Source organism: Lolium rigidum, chromosome 4 (assembly GCF_022539505.1).
Source record: "Lolium rigidum isolate FL_2022 chromosome 4, APGP_CSIRO_Lrig_0.1, whole genome shotgun sequence".
Classification (NCBI taxonomy): Eukaryota; Viridiplantae; Streptophyta; class Magnoliopsida; order Poales; family Poaceae; genus Lolium; species Lolium rigidum.
In genome coordinates this window covers 148567315-148582509 of record NC_061511.1, presented here as the reverse complement: position 1 = coordinate 148582509, position 15195 = coordinate 148567315, and positions in this window count along the sequence as shown.

Below are 15195 nucleotides of genomic sequence, written 5' to 3'. Positions count from 1 at the left end.
ATATTTGTGCTAGAGCTTTTCATTTTGAAAACAAGAAAAAATTTTGTCAACGGTAGTAATAAAGCATATGTGTTATGTATAAGATATCCTATAAGTTGCAAGCCTCATGCATAGTATACCAATAGTGCTCGCACCTTGTCCTAATTAGCTTGGATTAACATGGATTATCATTGCATAGCATATGTTTCAACCAAGTGTCACAAAGGGGTACCTCTATGCTGCATGTACAAAGGTCTAAGGAGAAAGCTCGCATTGGATTTCTCGCTTTTGATTATTCTCAACTTAGACATCCATACCGGGACAACATAGACAACGAGATAATGGACCCTCTTTAATGCATAAGCATTCAACAACAGTTAATATTCTCATAAGAGATTGAGGATTAATTGTCCAAACCGAAACTTCCACCATGAATCATGGCTTTAGTTAGCGGCCCAATGTTCTTCTCTAACAAGTATGCATACTCAAACCATTTGATCATGAAAATCGCCCTTACTTCGTACAAGACGAGCATGCATAGCAACTCACATGATATTCAACAAAGGTAAAAGTTGATGGCGTCCCCGTAAACATGGTTACCGCTCAACAAGCAACTTATTAAGAAATAAGATACATAGCTACATATTCTTCACCACAATAGTTTTTAAGGCTATTTTCCCATGAGCTATATATTGCAAAGACAAAGGATAGAATTTTTAAAGGTAGCACTCAAGTAATTTACTTTGGAATGGCAGAGAAATACCATGTGGTAGGTAGGTATGGGGGACACAAATGGCATGGTTATTGGCTCAAGGATTTGGATGCACAAGAAGAATTCCTCTCAATACAAGGCTAGGCTAGCAAGGTTGTTTGAAGCAAACTCAAGTATAAAAGGTGCAGCAAAGCTCACATATGAACATATTGTAACTATTATAAGACTTTACATTGTCTTCTTGTTGTTCAAACACCTCAACCGGAAAATATCTAGACTCTAGAGATCAATCATGCAAACCAAATTTTAACAAGCTCTATGTAGTTATTCATTAATGGGTACAAGGTACATGATGCAAGAGCTTAAACATGATCTATATGAGCACAACAATTGCCAAGTATCAAATTATTCAAGACATTATACCATTTACCACATGCGGCATTTTCCGTTTCCAACCATATAACAATGAATGAAGTAGTTCAAATTTCGCAATGAACATTAAAGATAAAGCTAAGAACACATGTGTTCATACGAAACAGCGGAGCGTGTCTCTCTCCCAAACAAAGAATGCTAGGATCCGATTTTATTCAAACAAAAACAAAAACAAAAACAAACAAACGCTCCAAGTAAAGCACATAAGATGTGACGGAATAAAAAATATAGTTTCACTAGAGGTGACCTGATAAGTTGTCGATGAAGAAGGGATGCCTTGGGCATCCCCAAGCTTAGACGCTTGGGTCTTCTTAAAATATGCAGGGATGAACCACGGGGGCATCCCCAAGCTTAGACTTTTCACTCTTCTTGATCATATTGTATCATCCTCCTCTCTTGACCCTTGAAAACTTCCTCCACACCAAACTCAAAACAAACTCATTAGAGGGTCAGTGCATAATTCATATATTCAGAGGTGATATAATCATTCTTAACACTTCTGGACATTGCTCAAAGCTACTGAAAGTTAATGGAACAAAGAAATCCATCAAACATAGCAAAACAGGCAATGCGAAATAAAAGGCAGAATCTGTCAAAACAGAACAGTCCGTAAAGAAGAATTTTTAAGAGGCACCAGACATGCTCAGATGAAAATGCCCAAATTGAATGAAAGTTGCGTACATATCTGAGGATCACCCACGTAAATTGGCAAATTTTTATAAATTTTCTACAGAGACTACTGCTCAAATTCGTGACAGCAAGAAATCTGTTCCTGCGCAGTAATCCAAATCTAGTATTGAATTTACTATCAAAGACTTTACTTGGCACAACAATGCAATAAAATAAAGATAAGGAGAGGTTGCTACAGTAATAACAACTTCCAAGACTCAAATATAAAATAAAGTGCGAAGTAAAATAATGGGTTGTCTCCCATAAGCGCTTTTCTTAACGCCTTCGCCTAGGCGCGGAAAGTGTGAATCAAGTATTATCGAGAGATGAAACATCAACCGGGGGGTTTGGAGTTTTCTCAACTATGCATTTTATCTTATCTATGTAAGTTTTAGAGGCTCCTTTTTCATTATTCTTAGGCTTGCTATCCTCGTTAAACAAATTTTCAGGAACAAGCCAACCATAGTTATTTTCTAGAGCGTCATGCATTCCTAGGAGCTTACTAGGTATCGGTACTTTAATCTCCCCTCCATCATTAACATTATTAGTGTACCTTATTCTCTCCATGTCCATCTTTTCAAGGGTACTAGCAAAGTTGGTATAAGAGCCAAGCATCTTATATTTAATAAATACCTTTCTAGCCTCTCTTGCTACACCACCAAATTCTTTAAGAAGGGTTTCTAGGACAAAATCTTTCTTTTCCCCTTCCTCCATATCACAGAGTGTAAGAAACATGTGTTGAATTATAGGATTGAGATTAACAAATTTAGTTTCCAACATGCGTACTAAAGAAGCAACAGCAATTTCATAAGTAGGAGTGATGAACCACAAGTATAGGGGGTGTATCGTAGTATCTTCGATAAGTAAGAATGTCGATCCCAACGAGGAGCAGAAGGTGTTGACAAGCAGTTTCGATGAAGGATTCACTGTAAATGCTCACAGACAAGTATGCAGGGGGTTTTGATGTAACAGATGAATTAAGTACGAGTAAGTAAAGTGCGAGAGTAACAATTGCAGCGAGTGGCCCAATCCTTTTTAGCACAAAGGACAAGCCGGTTTGTTTACTTATAATAACCAAACGTTCTCGAGGACACACGGGATTTTAGTCTAGTGCTTTCGCTACATACGGCTAATTAATCTTCATTGTTTTGATAAGTGTTGTGTGGGTGAACCTACGCTAATGTACCGCCCTTCCTAGGACTAATACATACTTGTGATTATACCCCTTGCAAGCATCCGCAACTACAAGAAAGTAATTAAGATAAATCTAACCACAGACCTTAAACTCGAGATCCTGCTATCCCTCCCGCATCGATATACCAACGGGGGCTCGGGTTTCTGTCACTCCGGCAACCCCGCAATTGGCAAACGAGTACAAGATGCATTCCCTAGGCCCATAAAGGTGAAGTGTCGTGTAGTCGATGTTCACACGACACCACTAGAAGAATAACACCACAACTTAAATATCATAACATTGAATATTACTCAACCATACTTCACTACTAACATTTAGACTTCACCCATGTCCTCAAGAACTAAACGAACTACTCACGAGACATCATATGGAACATGGTCAGAGGTGATATGATAATGAATAACAATCTGAACATAAACCTTGGTTCAACGGTTTCACTCAATAGCATAAATAACAAGTAGAAATCAACACCGGGAGAGTTTCCCCTATCAAACAATCAAGATCAAACCCAAATTGTTACAGCGGTGACGAGGTGCAGCGGTGGAGATGGTGGTGATGATGATGAAGATGATGGTGATGGTGATGGAGATGATGTCCAGCTCGATGACGATGACGATGGCGTCGATTTCCCCTCCCGGGAGGGAATTTCCCAGCGGATCTCAGCCTGCCGGAGAGCTCTTTTCTCTCTGGTGTTCTCCGCCCCGCGAGGCGGCTGTGGCTCTTCGCGACGTACCCCGGAGCTTAGGTTTTCGGGACGAAGGCGTACGCGAAGAAAAGGAGGCGAGAGGGGCCGTGGGCCCCCTCCTCACAGGGCGGCGCAGCCGGGGCAGGCCCGCGCCGGCCTATGAGGGGGCCCATGGCGGCCCTCCTCGGCTCCCCCTTCTGGCTCCCTTCGTCATCTGGAAAAATAGGATTTTTGGTATAATTCCCGTCAATTGTTGATCTTCCGAAATATTGCGTTCTGACGGTGCTTTTTCAGCAGAATCCTGGCTCCGGTGCGTGATCCTCCAATAATCATGAAACATGCAAAATAGATGAAATAACATAAGTATCATCTCCAAATATGAAATATATCAATGAATAACAGCAAATTATGATATAAAATAGTGATGCAAATTGGACGTATCAAGGAGCAAGTTCTACCAAGTGTCTATCTTCAAAATCTTCAGCGGTACTAACATGAGTGAAAAAATCTTCTTTATTATCTCTTCCAATTTTAGACCCTCGTCCTACCGGTATGTCTTTCAGAGTGAACTTAGGAGGAAACATGATGAAATAAACTAAAGGTAAACAAAGTAAATGTAAGTAACTAATTTTTTGTGTTTTTAATATGGAGAACAAGACAGTAAATAAAGTAAAACTAGCAACTATTTTTTTTGTGTTTTTGGTATAGAGAGCAAACAAAGCAGTAAATAAAGTAAAACAAAGTAAGACAAAAACAAAGTAAAGAGATTGGATGTGGAAGACTCCCCTTGCAGCGTGTCTTGATCTCCCCGGCAACGGCGCCAGAAATTTGCTTGATGCGTGTAGTTGACACGTCCGTTGGGAACCCCAAGAGGAAGGTGTGATGCGCACGGCAGCAAGTTTCCCTCGCAAGAAACCAAGGTTTATCGAACCAGTAGGAGTCAAGAAGCACGTTGAAGGTTGATGGAGGCGGAGTGTAGTGCGGCGCAACACCAGGGATTCCGGCGCCAACGTGGAACCTGCACAACACAATCAAAGTACTTCGCCCCAACGTAACAGTGAGGTTGTCAATCTCACCGGCTTGCTGTAAACAAAGGATTAAACGTATTGTGTGGAAGATGATGATTGTTTGCGAAGAACAGTAAAGAACAATTGCAGTAGATTGTATTTCAAATGTAAAGAATTGGACCGGGGTCCATGATGACCCACAAGTATAGGGGGTGTATCGCAGTATCTTCGATAAGTAAGAATGTCGATCCCAACGAGGAGCAAAAGGTGTTGACAAGCAGTTTCGATGAAGGATTCACTGTAAATGCTCACAGACAAGTATTCAGGGGGTGATGTCTACGTTCCCCCTCCTTTCCTGTAGACAGTGTTGGGCCTCCAAGAGCAGAGGTTTGTAGAACAGCAGCAAGTTTCCCTTAAGTGGATACCCAAGGTTTATCGAACTCAGGGAGGAAGAGGTCAAAGATATCCCTCTCATGCAACCACTGCAACCACAAAGAAAGAAGTCTCTTGTGTCCCCAACACACCTAATAGGTGCACTAGTTCGGCGAAGAGATAGTGAAATACAGGTGGTATAAATAAGTATGAGCGGTAGCAACGGTGCCGGAAAAGTGCTTGGCGTGTAGTTGATGGTGGTGGTATTGCAGCAGTAGTAACGCATGATAAAACAATAAACAAGCGAGTAGTAACGCGAGTAGTAGTAACGCAGCGAGTAGTAAACAAGCAGTAGTAACTCAGCAGTATTTAGGAACAAGGCCTAGGGATTACACTTTCACTAGTGGACACTCTCAACATTGATCACATAACGGAATAGATAAATGCATACTCTACACTTTTGTTGGATGATGAACACATTGCGTAGGATTACACGAACCCTCAATGCCGGAGTTAACAAGCTCCACAATAATGCTCATGTTTAAGTAACCTTTAGTGTAAGATAGATCAACGCTACTAAACCAAGTACTAGCATAGCATGCACACTTGTCACCTTCATGCATATGTAGGAGGAATAGATCACATCAATATTATCATAGCAATAGTTAACTCCATAATCTACAAGAGATCATGATCATAGCATAAACCAAGTACTAACACGGTGCACGCACTGTCACCTTTGCACACATGCGGGAGGAATAAACTACTTTAATAACAAATCACTAGAGTAGCACATGGATAAATTGTGATACAACATGCTGCAGATCTTAAAGAGATATAAATAAGCACCTCACTATGCCATTCAATGAGTAAGTATTCTGTGAAATCTAGCCTAAGAGACCCACACGGTGCACACACTCGTCACCTTTACACACGTGGGACGAGGAGTCTCCCGGAGATCACATAAGTAAAACTCACTTGACTAGCATAATGACATCTAGATTACAAGCATCATCATATGAATCTCAATCATGTAAGGCAGCTCATGAGATTATTGTATTGACACACATAGGAGAGAGATGAACCACATAGCTACCGGTACAGCCCCGAGCCTCGATGGAGAACTACTCCCTCCTCATGGGAGCAGCAGCGGTGATGAAGATGGCGGTGGAGATGGCAGCGGTGTCGATGGAGAAGCCTTCCGGGGGCACTTCCCCGCTCCGGCGGGTGCCGGAACAGAGACTCCTGTCCCCCGGATCTTGGCTTCGCGATGGCGGCGGCTCGCGGCAGGTTTACGTGGGTTTCGTCAATTGGTATCGGGTTTTCGATCCAGGGGCTCTTTATAGGCGGAGAGGCGGCGCGAGGAAGGTCGAAGGGGGTCCACACCCTAGGGGCGCCCCCTTGGCCGCGCCGGGCTAGGGTTTGGTGGCCCTGTGCCTCTTCTCCGGCGGTTCTCGTGTGTTCCGGATGCTTCCGGGTAAAATAGGAACACGGGCGTTGATTTCGTCCGATTCGAGAATATTTCGTTACTAGGATTTCGAAACCAAAAACAGCGAGAAAACGAGAGCTGGCACTTCGGCATCTTGTTAATAGGTTAGTTCCGGAAAATGCACGAATATGACATAAAGTGTGCATAAAACATGTAGATAACATCAATAATGTGGCATGGAACACAAGAAATTATCGATACGTTGGAGACGTATCAGCATCCCCAAGCTTAGTTACGCTCGTCCCGAGCGAGGTAAAACGATAACAAAGATAATTTCTGGAGTGACATGCCATCATAAACTTGATCATACTATTTGTAAAGCATATGTAGTGAATGCAGCGATCAAAACAATGTGTATGACATGAGTAAACAAGTGAATCATAAAGCAAAGACTTTTCATGAATAGCACTTCAAGACAAGCATCAATAAGTCTTGCATAAGAGTTAACTCATAAAGCAATAATTCAAAGTAAAGGTATTGAAGCAACACAAAAGAAGATTAAGTTTCAGCGGTTGCTTTCAACTTGTAACATGTATATCTCATGGATATTGTCAACATAGAGTAATATAATAAGTGCAATAAGCAAGTATGTAGGAATCAATGCACAGTTCACACAAGTGTTTGCTTCTTGAGGTGGAGAGAAATAGGTGAACTGACTCAACATTGAAAGTAAAAGAATGGTCCTCCATAGAGGAAAACATCGATTGCTATATTTGTGCTAGAGCTTTGATTTTGAAAACATAAAGAGAGCATAAAAATAAAGTTTTGAGAGGTGTATGTTGTTGTCAACGAATGGTAGCGGGTACTCTAACCCCTTGCCGGACAAACCTTCAAAGAGCGGCTCCCATTTTATTTTATTTTTGGATGGCACTCCTTCCAACCTTTCTTTCACAAACCATGGCTAACCGAATCCTCGGGTGCCCGCCAACAATCTCATACCATGAAGGAGTACCTTTTTATTTTAGTTTTATTATGATGACACTCCTCCCAACCTTTGCTTACACAAGCCATGGCTAACCGAATCCTTCGGGTGCCGTCCAACAATCACATACCATGGAGGAGTGTCTATTTTTAGTTTGTTAATTTGGGACTGGGAATCCCATTGCCGGCTCTTTTTGCAAAATTATTGGATAAGCGGATGAAGCCACTAGTCCATTGGTGAAAGTTGCCCAACAAGATTGAAAGATAAACACCACATACTTCCTCATGAGCTATAAAACATTGACACAAATAAGAGGTAATAAATATTGAATTGTTTAAAGGTAGCACTCAAGCAATTTACTTTGGAATGGCAGAAAATACCATGTAGTAGGTAGGTATGGTGGACACAAATGGCATAGTGGTTGGCTCAAGTATTTTGGATGCATGAGAAGTATTCCCTCTCGATACAAGGCTTAGGCTAGCAAGGTTGTTTGAAGCAAACAAAAGTATGAACTAGTACAGCAAAACTCACATAAAAGACATATTACAAGCATTATAAAACTATACATTGTCTTCCTCGTTGTTCAAACACCTTACTAGAATTTATCTAGACCTTAGAGAGACCAATTATGCAAACCAAATTTTAGCATGCTCTATGTATTCTTCACTAATAGGTGCAAAGTATATGATGCAAGAGCTTAAACATGAGCACAACAATTGCCAAGTATCACATTACCCAAGACATTATAGCAATTACTACATGTATCATTTTCCAATTCCAACCATATAACAATTTAACGAAGAGGAAACTTCGCCATGAATATTATGAGCTAAGAACACATGTGTTCATATGAACCAGCGGAGCGTGTCTCTCTCCCACACAAGCATGATGTAATCCAATTTATTCAAACACAAACAAAAACAAAAGCAAACAAACAGACGCTCCAAGAAAAAGCACATAAGATGTGATGGAATAAAAATATAGTTTCGGGGGAGGAACCTGATAATGTTGTCGATGAAGAAGGGGATGCCTTGGGCATCCCCAAGCTTAGACGCTTGAGTCTTCTTGATATATGCAGGGGTGAACCACCGGGTGCATCCCCAAGCTTAGAGCTTTCACTCTCCTTGATCGTAGTATATCATCCTCCTCTCTTGACCCTTGAAAACTTCCTCCACACCAAACTCGAAACAACTCATTAGAGGGTTAGTGGACAATAAAAATTAACATGTTCAGAGGTGACACAATCATTCTTAACACTTCTGGACATTGCATAAAGCTACTGGACATCAATGGATCAAAGAAATTCATCCAACATAGCAAAAGAGGCAATGCGAAATAAAAGGCAGAATCTGTCAAAACAGAACAGTCCGTAAAGATGGATTTTATTAGGCCACCAGACTTGCTCAAATGAAAATGCTCAAATTGAATGAAAGTTGCGTACATATCTGAGGATCATGCACGTAAATTGGCATAATTTTCTGAGCTTCCTGCAGGGCAGTGGGCTCAGATTCGTGACAGCAAAGAAATCTGGAACTGCGCAGTAATCCAAATCTAGTACTTACTTTACTATCAAAGACTTTACTTGGCACAACAAAACACAAAACTAAGATAAGGAGAGGTTGCTACAGTAGTAAACAACTTCCAAGACACAAGTATAAAACAAAATACTGTAGCAAAATAACACATGGGTTATCTCCCAAGAAGTTCTTTTCTTTATAGCCATTAAGATGGGCTCAGCAGTTTTAATGATGCACTCGCAAGAAATAGTATTTGAAGCAAAAGAGAGCACCAAGAGGCAAATTCAAAACACATTTAAGTCTAACATGCTTCCTATGCATAGGAATCTTGTAAATAAACAAGTTCATGAGGAGCAAAGTAACAAGCATAGGAAGATAAAACAAGTGTAGCATCAAAAATTTCAGCACATAGAGAGGCATTTTAGTAACATGAAAATTTCTACAACCATATTTTCCTCTCTCATAATAACTTTCAGTAGCAACATGAGCAAACTCAACAATATAACTATCACATAAAGCATTCTTATCATGAGTCTCATGCATAAAATTATTACTCTCCACATAAGCATAGTCAAATTTATTAGTTGTAGTGGGAGCAAATTCAACAAAGTAGCTATCATTATTATTCTCATCAAGTGTAGGAGGCATAGTATAATCACAACAAAATTTACTCTCAGCAGTAAGTGGCATCAAAAGACCACTATCATTATAATCATCAGAAATAGGAGGCAAAGTATCATCAAAGAAAATTTTCTCCTCAATGCTTGGGGGACTAAAAATATCATGAAAACCAGCTTCCCCAAGCTTAGAACTTTCTATATTATTGTCAACAATGGTGTTCAAAGCGTTCATACTAATATTACTACCAGCATGCAAACAAGATTTCATAGGTTTTTTAATTTTCGCATCAAACAATCCATGTTTTAAATCAGGAAATAGAACAAGAAGCTCATTGTTGTCCATTATGCCAAACTAGTGTAAACAAGAAACAAAAAGATGCAATTGCAGGATCTAAAGGAAATAGCTTTGAGCACACACACGACGGCGCCAGAAAAATAGTTTACCTAGGACCGTAGTATGAGAGCCTTTTTACCTTTCCTCCCCGGCAACGGCGCCAGAAAAGTGCTTGATGTCTACGTTCCCCCTCCTTTCCTGTAGACAGTGTTGGGCCTCCAAGAGCAGAGGTTTGTAGAACAGCGAGCAAGTTTCCCTTAAGTGGATACCCAAGGTTTATCGAACTCGGGGAGGAAGAGGTCAAAGATATCCCTCTCATGCAACCACCGCAACCACAAAGAAAGAAGTCTCTTGTGTCCCCAACACACCTAATAGGTGCACTAGTTCGGCGAAGAGATAGTGAAATACAGGTGGTATAAATAAGTATGAGCAGGTAGCAACGGTGCCGGAAAAGTGCTTGGCGTGTAGTTGATGGTGGTGGTATTGCAGCGAGTAGTAATGCGATAAAAACAATAAACAAGCAGTAGTAACGCAATGAGTAGTAACGCAGCGGTAGTAAACAAGCGGTAGTAACTCAGCGGTATTTAGGAACAAGGCCTAGGGATTACACTTTCACTAGTGGACACTCTCAACATTGATCACATAACAGAATAGATAAATGCATACTCTACACTTTTGTTGGATGATGAACACATTGCGTAGGATTACACGAACCCTCAATGCCGGAGTTAACAAGCTCCACAATAATGCTCATGTTTAAGTAACCTTTAGTGTAAGATAGATCAACGCTACTAAACCAAGTACTAGCATAGCATGCACACTTGTCACCTTCATGCATATGTAGGAGGAATAGATCACATCAATATTATCATAGCAATAGTTAACTCCATAATCTACAAGAGATCATGATCATAGCATAAACCAAGTACTAACACGGTGCACGCACTGTCACCTTTGCACACATGCAGGGAGGAATAAACTAGTTTAATAACAAATCACTAGAGTAGGACATGGATAAATTGTGATACAACATGCTGCAATCTTAAAGAGATATAAATAAGCACCTCACTATGCCATTCAATGAGTAAGTATTCGTGAAATCTAGCCTAAGAGACCCACACGGTGCACACACTTGTCACCTTTACACACGTGGGACGAGGAGTCTCCGGAGATCACATAAGTAAAACTCACTTGACTAGCATAATGACATCTAGATTACAAGCATCATCATATGAATCTCAATCATGTAAGGCAGCTCATGAGATTATTGTATTGACACACATAGGAGAGAGATGAACCACATAGCTACCGGTACAGCCCCGAGCCTCGATGGAGAACTACTCCCTCCTCATGGGAGCAGCAGCGGTGATGAAGATGGCGGTGGAGATGGCAGCGGTGTCGATGGAGAAGCCTTCCGGGGGCACTTCCCCGCTCCGGCAGGGTGCCGGAACGGAGACTCCTGTCCCCGGATCTTGGCTTCGCGATGGTGGCGGCTCCGGCAGGTTTACGTGGGTTTCGTCAATTGGTATCGGGTTTTCTGATCCAGGGGCTCTTTATAGGCGGAGAGGCGGCGCGGGAAGGTCGAAGGGGGTCCACACCCTAGGGGCGCGCCCCCCTTGGCCGCGCCGGGCTAGGGTTTGGTGGCCCCGTGCCTCTTCTCCGGCGGTTCTCGTGTGTTCGGATGCTTCGGGTAAAATAGGAACTCGGGCGTTGATTTCGTCCGATTCCGAGAATATTTCGTTACTAGGATTTCGAAACCAAAAACAGCAGAAAACAGGAAGCGGCACTTCGGCATCTTGTTAATAGGTTAGTTCCAGAAAATGCACGAATATGACATAAAGTGTGCATAAAACATGTAGATAACATCAATAATGTGGCATGGAACACAAGAAATTATCGATACGTTGGAGACGTATCAGGGGGTTTTGATGTAACGGATGAATAAAGTACGAGTAAGTAAAATGCGAGAGTAACAATTGCAGCGAGTGGCCCAATCCTTTTTAGCACAAAGGACAAGCCGGTTTGTTTACTTATAATGACCAAACGTTCTCGAGGACACACGGGATTTTAGTCTAGTGCTTTCGCTACATACGGCTAATTAATCTTCATTGTTTTGATAAGTGTTGTGTGGGTGAACCTATGCTAGTGTACCGCCCTTCCTAGGACTAATACACACTTGTGATTATACCCCTTGCAAGCATCCGCAACTACAAGAAAGTAATTAAGATAAATCTAACCACAACCTTAAACTTTGAGATCCTGCGATCCCTCCTGCATCGATATACCAACGGGGGCTCAGGTTTCTGTCACTCCGGCAACCCCGCAATTGGCAAACGAGTACAAGATGCATTCCCCTAGGCCCATAAAGGTGAAGTGTCGTGTAGTCAACATTCACACGACACCACTAGAAGAATAACACCACAACTTAAATATCATAACATTGAATATTACTCAACCATACTTCACTACTAACATTTAGACTTCACCCATGTCCTCAAGAACTAAACGAACTACTCACGAGACATCATATGGAACATGATCAGAGGTGATATGATAATGAATAACAATCTGAACATAAACCTTAGTTCAACGGTTTCACTCAATAGCATCAATAACAAGTAGAAATCAACACCGGGAGAGTTTCCCCTATCAAACAATCAAGATCAAACCCAAATTGCTACAGCGGTGACGAGGTGCAGCGGTGGAGACGGCGGTGATGATGATGAAGATGATGGTGATGGTGATGGAGATGATGTCCAGCTCGATGATGGTGACGATGGCGTCGATTTCCCCCTCCGGGAGGCAATTTCCCCGGCGGATTCCTGCCCGCCGGAGAGCTCTTTTCTCTCTGGTGTTCTCCGCCCCGCAGAGGCGGCTGTGGCTCTTCACGACGTACCCCTTCTGGCTTAGGATTTCGGGACGAAGGCATACGCGAAGAAAAGGAGGCGAAAGGGGCTGTGGGCCCCCCTCCTCATAGGGCGGCGCGGCCAGGCCTTGGGCCGCGCCGGCCTATGGGGTGGGCCCATGGCAGCCCTCCTCAGCTCCCCCTTCTGGCTCCCTTCGTCATCTGGAAAAATAGGAATTTTCGTGTAATTCCCGTCAATTGTTGATCTTCCGAAATATTGCGTTACGACGATGCTTTTTCCAGCAGAATCCTGGCTCCGGTGCGCGATCCTCCAATAATCATGAAACATGCAAAATAGATGAAATAACATAAGTATTACCTCCAAATATGAAATATATCAATGAATAACAGCAAGTTATGATATAAAATAGTGATGCAAATTGGACGTATCAACTCCCCCCAAGCTTAGACCTCGCTTGTCCCCAAGCGAAGCCGAACTCGGTAAACGGGACCACATGTTTATGGAGTGAAGAGTCGATAAATCAAATACGGACAAGAAGTATCATATTCATTCACACAAGACATTCTAGTAAACAACTTCCTCATATAACTCAACTTGAAACAAGTATAAGGTAATCACAAATAAAGGTGCATAATAAATCATAATTGGTGATGGCAAACTTTGTTCTTGGTCAGAGAACAGTTAACGGATTATACTTATCTATTGAGCAGCGCTCTCATGTTAAAGTTTATATGGCTTATCTTGCATACTCAATCATAATGATCATTGATAACTTTCAAAGCTATATTCATTCAGATAAAACTTGTACTAAACAAGGAAGAATAAAAGACATGATGAAGCAAATCACAATATAAAAGTTTGATCACAACAACTAAAATGCTTGCTTGAGATGGAGGGAAATAGGTTTACTGGCTCAACATAAAGTAAAAGACAGGCCCTTCGAAGAGGGAAGCAGGGATTAAATCATGTGCTAGAGCTTTTTCAGTTTTGAAGTCATATATAGAGAATAAAAGTAAAGTTTTGAGAGGTGTTTGTTGTTGTCAACGAATGGTAGCGGGTACTCTAACCCCCTTGCCAAACAGACCTCCAAAGAGCGGCTCCCATGAAGGACGTTATCTCCACCAGCAAGGTAGATCATCCTTCTTCTCTTTTGTTTACACATGTACTTTTAGTTTATTTAAGGATGACACTCCCCCCAACCTTTGCTTGCACAAGCCATGTGTTGCGGTCAGAAACCCACCGGCGAGCAGCGACGGGCAACACTGTAGAGCCGGGAGGCCCCCAGGACTGCGGCTGGCCCTGGTCCCTCCGAGCGACGGCCCGCAAAGCCTCGGCACGCACGTCCGATGCTGATGCAAGGGCGTGCCACCTGACCTATACCTGGTCAGGAAGGTGTTGGATGGTGCCTCGCTTAGTTTCCTGCATGGCATACACGTAAACATTAAATACGAGCCTCGATCGGCTCTCAGGTTGTCCTGTGAATCGGCTCAAGGAGCCGATCCAACCATGATGCGTACGAGGTGTACGATCAGATGGTGGTCCTGCTTGATCAAAACAAAGCTAAAACGACCTATTACGATTTAGGGTTTTCACCGCATAATCGGAACATCCTACTCGTGATTGAGCCTGGCGGCCACGCACGGTGATCGTAAGCCGACCCTAGACAGGGCCTAAAAACCAACACGAAGTTGATCCTCGGAACATCCTGTCTAGGGCTAGCAAACTACACCCTACGCGCCCTTTGGATCCTTCAACCCGTTTGTAAGGCCTAACTATGCGAGATATTAAACTAACCCTTGAAGAACAAGGAGCAATCATAACGGATCGGATCTACTAAACAATGATCAAGCGGGGTGCCGCCCTTACACCCGAGATAGGTGTAAGGGCGGCTAGATGCCTAAGGGTCGCGCGACGATAGCATATGATACGATGAACAATGCTAACCCTAAAACATCTATGATAACTACGTTGCTCACCATCAAAAAGGCTTCAGCACGAGCAACGCATGAATGACGAATAAACGTGTACTGCCTAGATCGCAAGATGCGATCTAGGCAGCATGATGCTTACCCGGAAGAAACCCTCGAGACAAGGGAGTTGGCGATGCGCCTAGATTGGTTTGTGGTGAACGTGATTGTTGTTTATTTCATAAACCCTAGATACATATTTATAGTCCGTAGACTCTCTAACGTGGGAATAATCCCAACCGGGCACGAGCCCAAACTCCATCTAACCGAGCACGTATCCTACTATGTTACGGATACACGGGCAAACTAGCCCAAACATGGTATATAAGGCCGATTCATGTATTTCTTCCATGTATATTCTTCAAGCCCATCTTCAATCGCGGCCCACCTCTGATCCGGTCAAATTCTGGTGATAACACATGCCCCCC